This window comes from Mus pahari, unplaced genomic scaffold (genome assembly GCF_900095145.1).
Source record: "Mus pahari unplaced genomic scaffold, PAHARI_EIJ_v1.1 scaffold_12094_1, whole genome shotgun sequence".
Lineage (NCBI taxonomy): Eukaryota > Metazoa > Chordata > Mammalia > Rodentia > Muridae > Mus > Mus pahari.
Genome location: NW_018392220.1, coordinates 1 through 20300, shown reverse-complemented (window position 1 = coordinate 20300; position 20300 = coordinate 1). Strand labels below are relative to the sequence as shown.

General features: G+C 34.4%; 1 pseudogene; it reads left to right on the top strand.

Moving 5' to 3' along the window:
- The first annotated feature begins 6334 nt into the window (after positions 1-6334).
- LOC110314886 lies at positions 6335-14180 on the top strand (annotated as a pseudogene).
- The last annotated feature ends 6120 nt before the right edge of the window (positions 14181-20300 follow it).

Here is a 20300-nt window from a genome sequence, read left to right as displayed (position 1 = left end):
GGGCAGGGGGTATAGGGAACTTTTGGGATAGCATTTGTCATGTAAATAAAGAAAAAGATAGTGATATTAAAAAAGAATAAAAAAAGTTAATCCTAAAATATTCCTTTTAATAGCTATATAACTACATATCATATGAGTATGTTATAATTTATCTATTTTGGGATAGCATTTGTCATGTAAATAAAGAAAAAGATAATGATATTAAAAAAGAATAAAAAAGTTAATCCTAAAATGTTCCTTTTAATAGCTATATAACTACATATCATATGAGTATGTTATAATTTATCTATATTACAATGTTATTGACCATTAAGATTTTCAATGATCGGGTATTATGAATGAAACTCGGAAGAATTGTGCTGCACATTAATGTTTTTGACTGCATCAATAAAAATTCTTTGGATCAACTTAAAAAAAAAAAGAAACTAAGAAAAGAAAAAATGGATACCAAGAGAGAATTGTATTAAGCAATTAAAACCAGTCATACAGAAAACAGTTTCCAGTCTGAAGTGGTAGACTCATGAATCCCAGGACTCAGAATGCAAGGAGTCAGATTATGTGCCCAAGACCAGACTAGTTTATAGAGTGTGTTCCAGTTCTGACATTTCTAGGAATATGTAATGATGGCATGTCATATAGTACTAGGGGGTCACAACTCTGGACTTTCTGATAATAAAGCAAACCTTTATCCACTGAGAGAATATTCAGTCCCACAACTGCATTTTCAAGGCATCTATGGAACAATTGTTCACAAATGTTTGGAAACCCAGACTTCAGGAGGGCACAGTTGTTGAAACCTCATACTTGTCCATCAGTCTATTGTCTCTACATTACAAGCTTTGTCTCATCCCCTTCCCAAGACATTCTCAGCTCCTGATACCACTAAAGTAAAGGGAAACTACCACAGTTCTAGTTTGTCCCTCTGAGGTGCTCACTGCTCCATTAAAGCATTTCTGTGGCTTATTGATATGAAGAAATATCTCCAAGAAGTAATTCATCTCCATCAGCAGAGACCCAGCTACACATTTCTGTAATTCTCTAGGAGTATGAGACCTGAGTTATTTTATACGTAAAATTGAGGACTTTGATGCACTTTGAGTTGAGTTTTCTTCAGGGTGATAAAAATGGTTCTATTTGCATTCTTTCACATGCATATTTTTGATTAGATTAGCAGCACTTGGTGAGGGTACACTGCTTTCTTGGAATTATTTTGGCTTCTTTCTAAAACTTAAGTGTCTGCAACTGTGCAGTTTTATTTCTGGGACTTTAATTTTACCATTGCTCCATCTTTCTGTTCCTATACCAATACCATACATTTTCAATACTTTAGCTCGTTAGGACAGCCTGAAGTCAGATTATCAGATTGTAATGATTCCTTATGATTTCTTCAGGATTGCAGGTTTATTTGTAATGAGGATTTGTACTTGACTAAAATTTTCTAAGTGATATCTAATGAATTCTAAACATTTCTCTAGACTTTTCCAATTTAATTGAGTAAAGAATTTTAATGGATTCCCTTACGATTCTTAGGGTTATTTGGCATTTCTTGTGGTGCCCCCCTTTACCCTGATTTTATTATTTTATATTTTTCTCACTATCTTTCATTTAGAATGTCTAAGTGCTTGGCTGTCAATTTTTTTATAGAACAAATTTCTTGTTTGTTTAATTGTTTGTGCTCGTTTCGTTGTTTCTTTCTTATTTGTTTTTTCCTCATGTTGATTCTTTTTGTAATTTACGCTTCTTATGTTCCCTGATTTCTTTTTGTTCTATAATTTTTAAGTATGGTCAAGTTGTTGTAGGCACTTAGTATAATGGAGTTTCCTTTTATCCCAGCTTTCATTTTGTCCAATAAGTGTGGGTATGGTTTACATTATTTTCAATGTCTTATGGGAATTCTTTAATTACTTTGATTATTTTTGTCTTGCTCCAATACTCATAACATTTGTTCATCTTACATGAGTTTGAAAGGTTTCTGTATATTCTATTATTGTTGATACTCTGTAGTTATACATGTTAGACTGATAATATAAATGGTATTTCAAATTTCCTGTACATGCATAAATTGGTTCTATGACTGTGCATGTGGTGATTTGGGAGAATAATCCATGCATGACAGGAAGAAATTTTATTCTTTTGTGATTACTTGTATGGGTCTTTAGATATTTGTTAGGTCATTTGGTTTGAAACTATCTGTTACATGCAGTTTTTTCCCATTTACTTTTGATTTCTTTTTATTTTTTATTTATTATATTGTTTATAATAATGTATTGAAATCTAACACTACCAATGTATAAAGGTCAATGTGTTATTTAAGCTTTAGTCATATTTCTTTTACAAAAGTTATATCCTTGTGTGTGTGGCAAACAAAATATGTAACAAAGCATTTGGATGAACATGTACTATCCTCCTTTAACTACATAGGAATCTTTTTTGGATTGAAGTCTATTTTGTTACCTATTGGAATTGCTTCACCAGCTTACAACTTAGGTCCATTTGTGTCAAATTTTTCCAGTTGTCTTCTTTGAAATAATATATATCTTTGATGTTGAGGTATATTACTTGTAAGCAGCAGAAGGATGGATTAGGTGAAGAAAACCATTTGAAAATATCCAACAGCACTTCACAATAAAATAACTGAATCCATTAGAGATATGTATGAATTACCTAAATATGATGAATATGGTTTACTTCAAGTACATAGCCAAAATTAATAATTTTGACATCATTTAATATAGTACTGATGTTTTCCTTAAAATATCCAAGTTATGGAGGATTACATCAATATGACTGGTGCATTTAATATGAAACATCAAAACAAAGTTCATATAGAATGTGAATCTAACCTCACTTTGAGAAGGTATAGGTAAACAGGAACTAAATAATATATTGTACATGAAAATTTTGGCCAAAGTCTTACAAAAGATTCCAGTATGAGAGGCAATGTATGTAAGAGTATGTTACAGTATATTGACCACTCTGGTGAATTTTTCTGGAAGTAAAAATGAGTGAGCATACTACATAGGCAATTTTCTGTCAATGTTTTACGTTTTATGATTATTTATAATATCTATGATGGCATGAATCTTAATGAATTTCAAATATATGTAAAGAAGAAATATATAATTTAGCTATTTTAATTAAAAAATGGATATTCATTATTTTCATTTACACTGCATTCTTAGAATGGTAACAGTGTAATTCAATGAATGTCCATGCTTAAATAGAAATATTTAGAATAAAACTCACAAACCAAGCTTATAAATGTTTAAAGGAATAGATCTTGTATAATGCAGAAATGATTGAAAAACTGGATGAAATTCAACAAATAAGATTTCTGAGTCTACTGTTCTAGTAGTCATATTATAATTTTGATGACAGACATGATGGGTTTACATATGCATAAGAAACTTTTCTCCAAACTACAAGAACTGTATGATTGTGTTAAGATGAAGTGAGAATAGAACAGGACATCATCATTTCAAACTAAAAACTGACTGAGGAAATACAACATTTTGAGTCTGGATGTAACAAAGTATGCTTTCAGTAAGTGTGTGTGTGTGTGTGTGTGTGTGTGTGTGTGTGTGTGTATGTGTGTGTGCATATATGTGTGTGTTTGCACATCTTTTCAGTAAGAAAGTAGGAGATATATAATTGGATAACTGGTAAGGGATGAAATAATTTGGAATGTGTGTATCATGTGAAGGTGGTTGTAAGAAAATATGGATGAAGCTATCATTTTTGAATTGAAAATTGAATATGCACACAGAATGTCATGAAAGAGAAGGATGTTGACTGACCTGAGGAAGGATTTGCTAGCAAGATCGACAACAGATAATGGTGATGGAGGTGCAGATATCAGAAAAGTACCTGTTACATTTGTGCCAATGTCCCATAATGAAACCCGAAATAATGTATGGTATTTAAAAAAAAAAATAACAGTTAACAACTGCTAAAACATATATACCAAATCTGGACTCCTGGAAATTTAATTTGCACTCTGATTTTCGTTTTTCTTTATTTACAATTCAAATATTATCCTACTTTCAAGTTTCCATATCTTTTTGGCATTTCCCTCCTCTCTGCTTCTATGAAGGTGTTCCCCCATCTATACTCCCATGCCTGCTTAACTGCCTTAGCATTCTCCTATGGTGGAACATTGATCCTTCACAGAACCAAGGACATCTCCTTCCACTGATGCCACATAAAGCCATCTTTTGCTACAAATGCAGCTGGAGCAAGTAGGTCCTCCCTGTGTACCCTCTGGCTGGTAGTTTAGTTCGTGGTAGTTCTGGGGTATCAGTTTGGTTAATATTGTTGTTCTTCCTATGGAGTTGCAAATCCCTTCAGATTCTTCACTCCTTTCCTTAACTCATCCATTGGGGTCCCCATACTCAATCTGATGGTTGACTCCAGTGTTCCACATCTGTATTTGTCAGGCTCTACCAGAGCCTCTCAGGGGTCAGTTAAATCAGGCTCCTGTCAGCAAGTACTTCTTGGAATCAACAACAGTGTCTAGGTCTGTTGGCTGCCTATGAGATGGATCCCATGGAGGGGCAGTCTCTAGATGGTGCACCCTACAGTCTCTTCTCTAATCTTTGTTCCTGTATTATCAGTAGACAGGAAAAATTCTGAATTAAAACATTTGGGATGGGTGGGTGGCCCCATCCCTCACTCTTGAAAAACAGCTTTACTCTGTATACTTAGGAAAGACTTCTCCATTTACATTCCTCTAGATTCAAGTCTCAGCAGTCTAGGAGAGCTTATCACAGAACCAGAAGTTGTACATACCGTATAAACATTGATTTTTAAGTGTACAGCCATGTCCAGTGCAAAACATTAAACTTATTTGTGTCATTAAAACACATAGGGCATATTATCACCCCCAAAATGTGTTGCCTATTTATTCTCTGATTCTTTCAGTCCAAGATCACTGAGTGAGGTTCATGTGTGAACCATCATCAATAAACTGTGAAATATTCAGTATTGATTCTAGAATGCAAACAAGAATATATAGGTAGAAAGATGTTACAAGAAAAGATTACATATTATTAAACAGTGTTGCTTCATTGTCACTATTTTCCTCTAAGATAATAAGAAGATATTTGTAAACAAGGCTGTCTCACAGCCAGTACTGCAATGTAAAATGTGCAAAACCAATGTAGGAAAACAATGCTAATGTAAAATAGATGGGTCAGTACAAGTAATAAATTAATAATAGTGAGGTTCAATGAGGATGATCATAATTTGGAATTCAAATATTAAGATTACTTTAATATTAGTATTGAATTTTTGGAAGGTAGAATCCAGAGACTAAACTGACCAGGAGTATACATCAGGAACCCATGGCTCCAGTTGGGTATATTGCAGAGGATATACTGCCTTATCTGATATTACTGGAAGGATAGACCCTTGGTCCTATGGAGGTTTGATTACCCAGTGTAGGGAAATCATGAGGAGTAGTGGATGGGCGGCTGGGGAACACCCTCATAGAGGAGGGGTAGGGTTAAGGGAATAGGGGTGTTGTGCAAGAGAAACCGGGAACGGGGATAAAATTTGAAATGAAAATAAATAAAATAACCAATAAAAAGGAAGAAAAAATGGAAGTGCACAACATGGCATTCTCTCTGGTTCATTTTGAGTCTTTACCATGTAAGTTAAGTGTGGATCTATGAAGATCTGCATAATTTTGGATATAGATAGATTAAGTATTTTTATGACTTGGTCTGTTTATTGATTCTCAAGACAATGTTAGCACAGGCCTTGTTTAAATAATATATATGTGTCACTGGTGTGACATAGTCTACACTCTACATTGCCTATAAATTTCATTGATTATAAAGTTGAGTCTGTCTATTCCTAACTTGGTTTCTGTAATACAATCTTCTGTGTGTCCCCATTAGCCCTGATTATACTTTGCTGGATGTTTCATTATGAATCTTCTGATACAATCCACTGACATCATTTCTAATTGTGTTCACATATCACCTTTTTAAAAATTTCCAAGGACCAAATTTGAAATAAATGGATTAACTTCCAGGTATTCAAAAACAAGTGTGAAATCATGAAGCCTGATAATGAATTATCTTATTCATTTACCTACCTATATATATTACATTGTCTATGGACACCAGTTCCAGAGCCCCAGGTTAGAGAATGTTTCAGAATTCCTCCAGGGCCAAGGAGCAATCTGAAAAAAAAAAAAAAAAAAAACAGAATTGTAAGTATACAACAAACCTCTCCTTTGACTAGAGAAATAAAAGTAGACAGATATTTGATGTGCTAGTATGCATGACACTACACAATCCACATTGCATATGTTTAAGGTAGGACAAATATGTTCATTTTGATGGGAATCTTATTCTTCTCCAACATTCCCCTACCCATACAAATTACATTGATCCCATGTGCTTTTGGAGAATAAACCTGAATGAAATCACGGATAAAGTTTTGCAATTTACTTGTTCCTTCATCCTTGGAGCAGATCAGATGCCTATGGAGAAAGATCATTTCTACAAGTCTCTGAATGTCATGTAAGTGCATTTGTATTTTCCATGTAAATGACATCTAGAATATTTCTTGNGTGGTCTGATGATGAAGATTAGGCAAATCCTTGAGTATTCTGTACTGTTGCTAAATCTGAACACAGAGAAACAACTTTATTATTATTTTTTTTTTACAAAATTAATCCTAGTTTCTCTCCCCTGTTAATTAATCCAGTGAAGGTTTTGTTTTTCTTTAAATCAGTTGGCCTCTGAGTGAATTAAAGCCTGGAAGGTGAGGAATACATTGATTTTTCACATAAAGCCCTCCTATGAACAGTTTGTATTGCCCTCTAGATAGTGATGACTTATTGAATTTGATCCCATAATATTTCATTATGTTTTACTTCAAGTACATGGAAATAGATTGTCATAAACTCTGCTGACAGTCCTTCCATGAGTGTGTTGCTCCTAGAGCTTATGCTCGTTCCAGTAATATTCATGGCACATATAGTTGTCAAGAACTTTACATATATACAAACTTACTGCCTCAAATTCATTGCATGTGGTCACTTCTTTACTTCTAAATCTTCTTCCAGTTTGGAAAGAGAAGATCTTTAGACTCAGAAATTCACCTTTCATATGAATGTCTGTATGGACATTTTTGTATGTATGTGAGCAAGGAATATTTAGGTCATTAGAGGGAAAGACATCCAAGTGTTTTAAAATATAAATTCCAAAAGCACTGTGGCTTTGTGCTTCACACTATTCACGTACCATTCTGCAGTCTCCCTTTAGAGTAAAAAATTTGTGGAACCTATGGGATCTAATGATATGTTTACATTCCTTTAATAGGGCCTCTATCAATAACACTGGTTATGTCCCTTTTCACTGACATGAGTGACTTCTGTGATGTGGTACAGTTGGAACATTTGAGAACAGTGATACAGGAGTTTTCTATTAGTTTATTGGTTCTTATTTAAGAATCATGTCATCTCTTTTCATGTTTAAGTTTGTTAATCTCTGATCCTTTTATGGTATTTATATCATGTGGACCTCTTTTCAGAAATTTTAGTTAATATAGGTGAATACATTAACAATATGGTATCAATAACCATTTTTGTGGATTGCTGATAGATTTTTTAAATACAGCCTTTCAGACAACTAAGCTACACAGACTCCTTAAGTAACTGATGTGTCCTTAAGTTTAGTTGTAAGAAGTAGTTCGAACATTGCACAAGGTCTATGCTCTACTTTCTTTTATGTATTGGTAAAATTATTAACTTTGATTTTTTCATGTGTGGTAGTAAACACTATTTTTAAATGGCATATTTTATAGACTATAGAATGAAAACACCATATGGGTACAGTTTCGGTGGAAACTTTTGGCATTTACTTCAGATTTAATCATTAAATATAAAGGTGAATCTTTAATGTTTATTGATTAGATTATATGAAATGAGAAGAATGATACAGTTGATACTATTCTTTACATAAACATAAACACAAATACAATATGATATTCTATTACTACCATCTTTGGCATACCTTTATTCCAAAAAATGAACATATTCTATATAATTTACACTAAAATCTCTATTATATAATAAGCATATAATACTGTAACATATAATGTGCCACCTCAGCATTTTCCTTATTTTCATAGTTCTCAGTAGGATGCTAGTGTTGTATTAGTGTTACTGGAAAGGTTATCAAGAGCGTTTTCTAGAAATTAAATTATAATGATAAGAAGTACCAGCTGGAGCTGGGCATGGTGCAAGCCTTTAATCCCAGCATTTAGGAAGCAGAAGCAGGTGGATTTCTGAGTTCAAGTCCAGCCTGGTCTACAGAGTGAGTTCTAGGACAGCCAGGGATATACAGATAAACACTGTCTTGAAAAACAAAAACCAAAATAAATAAATGAATAGATAGATAGATAGATAGATAGATAGATAGATAGATAGATAGATAAGTACACAGAGTGAATATATCATGATTCTTTGAAATTAGAAAGTCGTGGAATATGTATACCTTCACAGTAGAATTCAGGATAGTCTACAGCAAAGTATTGCCCTCTTATGACCTAAACAATCCTTGCACATATACATACAATCATATGCATAGACATGTATCATTCATCAAATTCATTTTTGATGTTTGAATTTCCTTAAAAGTAAATCTTTAGAAAAGATTTTCTTTCAACAAAAGATAGAGAGAAAAAAATAAGAAAATGAGGATAGATATGAACGGACATGTGAGGAATATTAGCCACTGATTATAAGCGATTGTTAGTATAAGAACCAAATGTTGCTGCAGAGAGACCTTTATGTACTGACAAATCACATTTTCACTATCTTATCTAATTCAGTTAATTACACAAGAGATATCATAAACTCAAAGGGTCTGATAACATATGAATTTCTATACTGCTAAATAATTTCAACTTGAAGATATGATCAGAATTACAATTCTGTTTATATCTGTGGTTTCTCTTTACCTTCTGATCAAGCACTAAAAGCAGAGACTGGAATGATCTCTGGGAATGATGTCAATATCCTGTCTTATTCAAGGGAGAAATAATCCCATGAACTTTTAAAGTGTTCACTATGTTCCAGGTTCTCCTGTTAATCCAATCTCACAACAAAAGCCATTTGTTTCCATTTAGAGGTCAGATGAAGAATCTCACAGTATAGCATAGTGTTTCTATTGGGTACAAATGATCATGTATAATCATCTGTCCATAATAAACACTGTAATCCTTTACAGAAAAACAACTAAAAACCACAAATATGCTTTGTCATTGGCATTTGCAATGGATGAAATCAACAGGAATCCTGATCTCTTCCCAAATATGTCTTTGATTATACAATATAATTTTGGTCATTGTGATGAGAAAATTATGATAACTACACCCTATTATTTTCATCAGAAAAAGTATGAGTCTATTCCTAATTATTTCTGTAATGAAGAGACTATGTGTTCATTTCTGCTTACAGGACCCTATACGAGAATATCTTGGGAATTAGCTCTATACATGGATTTCTTCTTATCTTCATGTGTGAGTTATCATAGGCTAGGAATTCTTCACATCATGTCTCTTTGGGAGAACTTTGATAGATATTAAGAAAGTTAATGGATGAGAATGGATTTATGCTTATATAGATATTTGTAGTTCCAGGGTAGTTACTATTCAAAGATCTGATAGCCCCTCTGCTATGGGCCACATCCAAAAGTTGACAGATTCCAGAAAGAAGGAATAGAAGAGGACATGAAGAATTGAGTCTGGCAGGTTGATAGAGAGAAACTTGCAGCCTTAACTGACTGTCAGTCAAAGTGTTTCTTTATACAAATCTCAGAAGAGAAAGATTCATGTTGTTACAAAACATAGAAAATATCATTTCTTTCACCAGAAATGTGTTATTATCATTCTGGTCATAAATTTAGATTATCATCAATAACCTGTGAAATAACAGAGTTATGATGGTGTTACAAGTGTAGTCATTAGTGACAAACATTGATGTAACAGAATTATATTTTACAAACATTTCATCTATAACTCAACTTTTAAGTATCTGTAGTACTTTTTGAAAAGGAATGGCAGACCATTCTTAGCCTGGACACTCTTGACATTTCAGTGGCACTAGAGTGGATGAAAACCTCCAATCAAGCCTGTAGAGATAGCCATTTTACTATTAGTTAGTTTATGACTAACTATTAAGAATAAAAGTGTCAATTTTCTTTAGACACTATTGGAAAAATTCTTCAACATACTGTTGTAATTATTATAAGTGTTTTTCTTTAATAGTATAAAGGTTATGCCATATCTTTATGGAACTTATTGCTATGTCTTATCTTGTTTTTCTTCTTTCCCTCATCATAAGATATAAGAGACCTTCACAAGTGAACTTTTCTAAGAGTGGTTATGTGGTTCCAAAAACTCGTTCTTTCATATTTTTCCACATGATTATTATTCTATCATAAGACACTTTGCATGTAGGTGATAACTCCATCCAATATAACTTTGTTTCTATATATTTTCCTCTAGAGATTCAACTTATGAGTCCTAGATATTTTGCCACATAATTACCAGGGTATCTATTAGGATAAGATTTTTTTTTTTAATCTGAACTGCTGGTAATATTTTAAGCTGTCAAACATTGTTTATCTTTTTAAATTTATTTGTTCCTATTATCTGTTTCCTGAAGAGGAAGAGGCACAGAGGCAGATATTCCCAAAGTATTTGCGTGCCTTATCCTAAGTAATTCTCTGGCATCTTTATGTGAATTACAACTTCTAGAATACAAGGAATACTTTCAAGTAGTGCAAGATGGTTTTTTCCTAAAATCTAAAGCAGTATTATGTATAGGAATTTTCTGATAAATCTTTATTGTTTTTCTGGATTAAGGAATAAATGCCTTTTGAAAAAATATTAGTAAAATATGACCAAGATGTTAATACATTGAAAATTCCTCCGAACATTGAACACAGAAATATCATGAATAAAACTGAAAGACAGAATGGCAGTTATTATTGCAAGCAAATATATTTTATTATGTCTTTGTCAAGCAGCTATGCTTGCTGTTTCTAAAAGAAGTAGATACATTTGCTCATTTGAATCAGAGAAGAGAGGAAAAGTCAGAGGTAATTAATTCTTTGCAGGTAAATGTGTTTACTGGCTTCTTTAGTATTCTAAACCTCATGCTGTTCTTAGTGTTGTAGTTCCTTCATCTTACCTATGGACCTTTCCATTCCATGTTCAGTGATGATGAACAATATCTGTATCTCTATCAGATGTCCCCAAAGGATACATCTCTAGCATTGGCAATGGTTTCCTTCATACTTTTCTTCCACTGGAACTAAGTTCGACTTTTCATCCCAGATGATGATCAAGGATATCAATTTCTATCAGAGTTGAAAAAAGAGAGCAAAAACAAGGAAATTTGATTTGCCTTTGTGAACATAAAATTAGTCTATGAGATTTCATTCTATGACAAAACTGAAATGAACTACAACCAAATTTTGATGTCATCCACAAATGTTATTATCATTTATGGGGAAACATACAGTAATATTGAATTGAGCTTCAGAATGTGGAAATCTACATTTATACAGAGAATATGGGTCACCACAGTGCAACTGAATTTCCCTTCCAGTAAGGAAGACTTAACTCATGGCACATTTTATGGGACTTTTACTTTTCTACACAATCTTTGTGAGATTTCTGGCTTTAAAAATTTTGTGCAATCATTGTGCCATCTCGAAAGAACAGGTATATATCTAGCAATTCCAGATTGGAAGTACTTTAACTGTGAAGTCTTAGCATGTGATTCAAATATTACCCCCTCTCTTTGTTTTCCCCTGCAAAACCACTATACAATCCCCCCTTACCCTGCTTCTATGTTGGTGCTCTCCCAAACACCTACCCATTTCAGCTTTACTGCCCAAGTTTTTCTCTACTCTGGGGCATCAAGTCTTAATAGGCCAAGGGCCTTCCCTCCCATTGGTGCAAGATAGGCCTGTTAAACTCCCTCAGACCTTTCCCTAATACCGCCATTGTGGTCCTTGTGCTCATTCTGAGAGATTGACTGCAAGGATCTGCATCTGTGTTGGTCAGGAACAGGCAGAGCCTCCCAGGAGTTAACTGTCTCAGGCTCCTGTCAGCAAGTACTTCTTGGTATCCACACCAGTTTATGGGTTTGGTTTCGGCATGTGGGATATATCTCTGGGCGGGGCTGTCTCTGTGTGACCTTTCCTTCAGTCTCTGCTCTAGTCATTGCCCCTGAATTTCGTTTAAATAGGAGCAATTTTGTGTTAAAATTTTGGAGAAGGTTGGGTGGCCCCATTCTTTAAATGAGCGCCATCCCTAATCTGGATATGATCTCCACGTGTTCTCCCTCACCATTCTTAGAGTATTTCAGCTAAAGTCATTCATGTGGGGTTCTGGGAGGGCCTTGATTTTCTGGAATCTGGGACTTTCTGGTTGCTACCCACAGTTACCCTTCCCGGATTGCTACATAACTCTGTTCAATATCTTGATCCTCTGTACAGCTCTCCATCTTTTCCCATACCTGCTGATTTCCTTCTTCTACCACTCTCCCTATTCTTTTCCTCTCAGGGAGAATTTTTACCAGGGATTCAAGCATAGTTCAACATGTTCAGATCCATTAAGTGCAATATACCACACATTGAGGAATTACGTTATTTTCCAGAAAAGTTCAGAAATGGCTCTTAACCAAGTCCAACAGTCATTCAGAGGTAATGAAAAAAAACAAGTGAGAGAACAGAAAGAACACATATTGATATTAGAACATCTTCTTTCCCCTAAATATTGACAGTGGTATAATTCATCAAGAGAAAATTATCCATGAAATTCAGAAATATTATCAGGTTGTTTTGTGGTTCATCTTTTTATCCAAGCACTTTAGAGGGAGAGATCTTAAAATGTCTGCTGGTTTCTTGCATGCATAACCTATATTGTGAGTCCAAACCAACCACATGTGATACAAAGACACTACCTTAAAATAAATTAACATAAAGTATAAAAGTATGCACATTTTCCTTACTCTAGCTCAAAATAGTCTTTAAAGTATCACAAAGTGTTAACATAAATTTAAAGAAAATGTTGGGGGAAAGTGGGGAAAATTTACTCTGACCTTAATTCAGAGTATTAGTCTACTGGTACTTCATGGTAAGACCCTGTTTCAATTATATCAAAAACATAGAAAAAATTCTTCCAATCTTCAGTTAACTTTAAGCAATCTAATTTTATCCAGCTATTTCCAGTATTTTCAGCCACTGGAGAGCATTTTGGCTTCATGAAACACTCAATATTCAAGGTCACTACAGATTTGTTTAACTTTTCCAACCATATTAAACCACTGACTGCGTAATCCACTCTTTTTTATGTACAGTTTCTCATGTTTGCAATGGTAATTTATTCAAGCTCATATTTGTTATCTGTGACTTACAGACATATTTTTCTGTTTCAATTTTTTTCAAATACTAACTTGTATCTCTGTTGCTTTAATTAAACTTTGATCATAAGCCAAGTGATGAGGAAGAGGTAATTTGCCATATGGCTTATTGTCATAGAAAGACAAGTGTGGATATCTGGAAACTGGAACTAATGCATAGATCTTAAAAGAACACTGCTTACTCGCTCAACTGCCCACAGTGAGATGGGCACACCTATGCCAATTACCATTTAAGAAAATGCTTCAAAGATCTGAGGAAAGGCTAGTGTTGTCTGAGAATGTATCTCAGTGAAAGTGTCTTGTGTTCACAGCACTTAGTGCAAAATTGAAAATAATTAACTAAAAACTTAAGGTTGCATTATCTATAGTTATTACACACAAATCAATATGAGCTCTTTTGCCTGAAATACTAGATACTCAGAAATTATCCAACACTTCATTGCATTTTTAACATTCATAGCTAGTCATTAAACACTGGACAGAGTGAAATCTTAATCAGTTGGTGTGCATAAAATGAGCTTATTGAAATCTTAATGTACTAATATAAAATATAACAGAAGTGTATTAAACTCATTATCAGCATGTGTTTAATTTTCTCACAGATGCCATCTTCTCTGTGTAGTACAAATTGTAGTCCTGGATTCAGAAGATTATGGAAGGAGGGAACGGCAGCCTATTGCTATTGTTTGTAGCCCTTGCCTTGAAAATGAAATTTCTAATGAGACAAGTGAGTATTTTCTGCTCTGATAAATCCTGTACATATGCATTCCCCTTGTAACACACTTGGATGAAAAACTCAATTAAAAGGCAATGGAAATACAAAAACCATCACTTTTCCAATTTACTAGTTGTAGATATAAAAATCATTAACAAAATTTTGTAAAAACAAATAAACATACCTTGTTCCTTTACCTCCATGTTGACTCTTTGCAATGTCATGGTAGATTACATTTCATAAAGAAATGGTTAAGAAAATATAACTGCAATTTGAAGGTATTCTGGACAAGATTTTCCAAATAATCAAACTATTGTAAAAATACATATACATCGAATTATAGTCACAATTTTTGAGTGTATTAATTTAATCTTATTTTATGAATAGATCTGGCCTAAATATGATTATGTATATTATGTACATATAGGAATGCTGAAGAAGCAACTATAATATATATTATACTAGATTAGATCATGAGAATACTAGATACAAAACCCATGTTAATTGTATAATTAATATAGAAGACAAAGGTATTTGTAAATTGATGAGAAAATGCTAAGTATGTAATATTTACAGGGCCATATTCAAAGTAAGATGTAATATGAATTCAGGAAGTAGGGGAAAAGAGTTGACCAATGATGTGAAATATACAACAAGAATCATATTTATTATATTACATATCACACTCATTATTAAAATAATTATTTAGCGTTTTCAAAATGCAAAATGCTAATGGTTAGCTTTCAAATTATTTTGACTTTCATTCTACAAAATGAAGTAAAACCTTAAGACATGTGGCTGTGAGATGGTTCATCAGTTCAATCATTTGTTGCTAAGACAATCTGAATTTATTTCCATGATGCATGTAGTGGAACGAATCCACCTATTCACAAGATGTCTTTTGAAGTCATATATTCCAACATACATTTTGCTGAAAATAAATTCAAAAGTATTCTGAAATTGTTTTAGATGTCAAAAAGCAAATAAGAAAAATCACTTCAAAATTTTATCTAAAAATATATATAATATTTTATTATTTTAATTGGTTAACACATGTACAGGTACACATATGAGCAAATAATAGCCCCTGTAGTTACATTTACATGCACTTGTGCGATAGCTGTCATGGGTGTTGGTGTTTGAAATCAGGTTCTCTGGTAGACCAAAGTATTCTACTTATACCTAATACAGCTTCTTAGACTCTTAGACATTTTATCAAATAATAGCTCTCCAAAAATATGTTGTTGTAGAAAACATTTGTGAAAACCAAGGAATCACATCAACATTCTTTGAAAAGACATGAAATCTAAGAACAATTAAAAATACATCTTGTATTTATACAAGATTCAAATACAGATACAATATTGGGGATTAATAATTAAGAATGGGGTACTATTGCTTAGCACATACCATTTGGGTTACCACTATTGCTTGAGGATTCCTCTGTTATATTGCTTATTCTATTTGTCTGTACTAATTTCATGCCTGAGTACATTCACAAACACTGAGAATTTTAAGAATGGAGATGAGGCAGGGAAGCCTCTATGGATGAATTAAGAATATGCTAGAAGCAGAAAAGGATTCCGACCAAGTGGTGTCAACTAACCTAGACAACCAAGTTTCTCAGAAATGGAGCCTCTAGCCAGGCAACATACAACAGATGATATGAAGTCCCAACAGATATGCAGCATAAGACTGCCTTTTATGACCTTAGTGAGAGAAGACAGACAGACCAAAGCCCTGAGAGATTTGTGTCCCCAGGAATTGGGAATGGATGCGGGTTGGGGAGGTAGGAATATCCTCTTGGAGATATTGATGAGATATTGGATAAAGACGAGTCATGGGGCAGACCAGGAGGGGAATAACGAGTAAGTGTAAAAAAATATTAAAGTATAAAAAATAAAACAGAATGCAATATAATAAAGTTGTAGATATGTCAATATGCTGCTTATACTGTAGTTATGGAAGAAATAAGTAAAACTACTGATATTTTCATGAAACTATTTATTTCAGAGTCTGCACTCCTTGTGCAGTTCTGTTTGATGTCCTGGACACTGAAAATTATGGAAGGATGGAATGGGAGAGATATGTTTTAATTATGCTGCTTCCTAGAATATGACAGTTCGAATAAGACAACATTTATCAACTCTAATCACATAATGGGATACTGAATGTCTCTGACATTCATTAGCATTAACAAAAGCTACCATTTCTCTAAGTCAGTGTTCATTGAAATATGATCATTAACAATGTACATTTGAGGAACACATTCTTCATTAGCATCCATATTTCACTCATTGAAAATCCATAGAAGTTGGCATTGTCACCAAGAGTTGATATTCAAATTACATTTTAAGGAATTATATACAAATTGATTCTAATAACTAATCTCCTATAAAATTACATTATACTACATTCCCATCTCGAATTTAATAATAGTTAGTAAGTTGTTTATACATTTAAATATGGGTCCCAATAAGTTTTCTGGTCACTATGTAAGTGTAGAACACAGTGGAGAATAGAAAATGGCAAAAGGTCAACTGGAGAGTACTAGGTGGATTCTGGAATCAAGATTTTAGATTTCTGTTAGATTAATGAAGAAGGCAAATGATTACATTAAAAAACCTGCTAAGGATGGTACTGAATACTTTATTCATGATCTAGACACGTCCATTTCAAAAGTTCACATGAACTGATATCTAAAAATTTGTGGATGATTTTTGATACATGATATATAGAATATAAGGAATCTCATATCTGGTATTTTTAAACACACCCAGTTTATTGTGCTGCAATATAGTGGGTTAAAATGTTATTGCACTGTTAACTGCAATTATTCAAATTGTGTTGTGAACTACAACACCAATATTACTCAAAAGATTATTTGTTTAGTTTTGGCTACATATAAATGGGAGACTGATAGATTTAGCCTGTAATCACTTTTAAGGAAAATTATGTCTTTAAGGGGAATTTGTGGCAAGTAAGATGGCTGTGTTAAGTCCCTAAACGCTAAATATGATGAACTGAGTCCATTCTCAGGACTACTTAATACCATGAGACAACCTAACCCTAGTTGGTGTTTTCTGAAATCCATACATTCTCACCTATCACATACTCAATTATTATACAAGTTTTATAAAATTATTTTTAATAAACTCATAAGAATCAAACATATTTAGAATAAATACAATAAAATCATTTTAATATTTTACTCGTATGTATGTGTGTGCAGTAGGTATATGAATATTTGTGTGTATTCACAAGTGTAGATGAAAGTGTGAGGCATCCAGTGACCTTAGAGTTAGACATAGAGACAGCTGTGAAAACCTGATGTGGGTAGAGGAACAGAACTCAGATGTTCTGCATAGGTAACACATTCTCTGCAGAGTTGATCCAAATGCCCATGCCAATAAAAACATTAATAATTGCTTTCAATAAATCCAATTTTTCTTTTTTATTACATATATTCTTATTGACATTTTAAATCCTATCCTGAAAGTCCCCTATATTATCCCCCTGCCCTGATCCCCAAACCACCCACTCCAGCTTCCTGGCCCTGGCATTCTCCTGTATTTGGGCATATGGTCTTTGCAAAACCAAGGGCCTCTCCTTTCATTGATAGACAACTACATCATACTCTGATACATATGCAACTAGAGACAGAGGAGGATCAAGAATATGAACTAACCTGTAGCCCTCAAATGCACTTTTACAGATTAAAAATGAATATAACCCTGGAAGCACATTATCTCTCTCAGCAAATATTCCATGATTCAGTGCAATTGCAATAACATTTCTCGTTTTTAAATTTTAATTCAATTTTTTTTACAGTCCAGATTTTGTCCCCCTCTGGTCCACCCTCTGACTGTTCGAAATCCCATACCTCCTCTCATTCTCAAGGAATATGTCCACACCCCACTCCACCAGATCTCCCCAGTTCCTGGATCCTCCGCTCCCTTGCATGTTACATACATCTTTTCTGACTGAGTCAGATTCTACAATCCTCTGCCATATATGTGTTAGGGGCCTCATATTACCTGGTGTATGCTTCCTGGTTGATGGCCCAGTGTTTGAGAGATCTCAGAGTTTCTGGCTAGTAAGACTGCTGGTCCTCATACAGGGTCGCTCTCCTACTCAGCCTCTTCCACATTTACCAGATTCAACCACAGGTGTCAGCAGATACTGTCCAAGGGTTGTGTGTAAGTATCTGTATCTGACTCTTTCAGCTGCTTGTTGAATCATTTAGAACATTTCTTAAACTTGTTACAGTGGGTATTACTTTTAATGAATGGGATAAGATTGGTGAACACATACATTCTGTTTTACCACTCTTGTTAGATTGTTGTTGATTTTTCATTTTCTTTTTTCTTTCTTTTTCAATTTTTATTATGTATTTACTTCATTTATATTTAACATGCTATCCCCCAAATCCCCTATTCCCTCCCCCACTTCTCTCTACCCACCTACTCCCCCTTCTTGGTCCTAGTGTTCCCCTGTACTGGGGCATATAATGTTTGCAAGACCAAGGGGTCTCTCTTCCCAATGATGGCTGACTAGATCATCTTCTTCGATATATGCTGCTAGAGACATGAACTTTGGGTTGCTGCTTAGTTCATATTGTTGTTCTACCTATAGTGTTGCAGACCTCTTCAGCTCCTTGGGTACTTTCTCTAGCTCCTCTATTGGGGGCCCTATGTTCCATCCAATAGCTGACTGTGAGCATCCACTTCTGTTTGCCAGGCACTGGCATAGCCTCACAAGAGACAGCTATATCAAGGTCCTTTCAGCAAAATCTTGCTGGCATATGCAATAGCATCTGAGTTTGGTGGCTGATTATGGGAAGGACCCCTGGGTACTGCAGTTTTTGGATGGTCCATCCTTTCGTCTCAGTCCCCAAATTGGTCTCTCTCTCTCTGTAACCCCTTCCATGGCCGTATAGTTTCCAATTCTTCTTCTTCTTCTTCTTCTTCTTCTTCTTCTTCTTCTTCTTCTTCTTCTTCTTCTTCTTCTTCTTCTTCTTCTTCTTCTTTTGGCATTGCCTTTTATTTATCAGAATTCTTTTTACACTCTGATTTTTCACAAAAATTCCAAAGACCCACGTTCAGAATTCTCCTAATCCTGTGGGAAACCATGTCTCATGGGAACAGTGTCTGATAATCCACTTTCAGCCAACCTAGAGAATTTCTANCTTCATATGTAACAATGCACTCATGAATGATACTGTGAAAACTCAGCCCAGACTTCCATTAAACAGAAATAAATGTCCTCATTATACGACTAAGATAGCACTGTGTACCTGGGAATGTTGAACTGATGAAAATTTAGATGTGCATTCATGAACACTCTCTGTGCACTCAATTTAAATGTAACTATCCATTAAAACAGATNTATTTTATTATTACAGTTGGTGTCTGTGTTTGTTCCAAGGCAGACAGCTTTTTTTTTCAATTTTTATTAGGTATTTACTTCATTTACATTTCAAATGCTATCCCCAAAGTCCCATATACACCCCCATGCTAACCTACCAACTCACTCCCCTGTCTTGGCCCTGGTGTTCCACTGTACATTGGCATATAAAGTTTGCATGACCAAGGGGCCTCTCTTCCCAATGATTTCTGACTGGACAATTTTCTGCTACATATGCAGCTAGAGAAATGAGATCTGGCAGTGCTAGTTAGTTCATATTTTTGTTTCTCCTATAGAGTTGCAGACCCCTTCAGCTCCTTGGGTACTAGCTCCTCTATTGAGGGCACTGTGTTCCATCCAATAGCTGACTATGAGCACCCACTTCTGTGTTTGCCAAGCACTGACATAGCCTCACAAGAGACAGCTATATCAGGGTCCTTTCAGAAATATCTTGCTGGTGTATGCAATAGAGTCTGTGTTTGGTTGATGATTATGAGATGAACCCCTGGGTGGGGTAGTTTTTTGATGCCCCACCCTTTCGTCTCAGCTCCAAACTTTGTCTCCATAACCGCTTCTGTGGGAGTTTTCTTCCCAGTTCTAAGAAGTGGCAAAGTTGCCACACTTTGGTCTTCATACTTCTTGAGTTTCATGGGTTTTATAAATTGTATCTTCAGTATTCTAGGATTCTGGGCTAATATCCACTTATCAGTGAGGGCATATTATGTG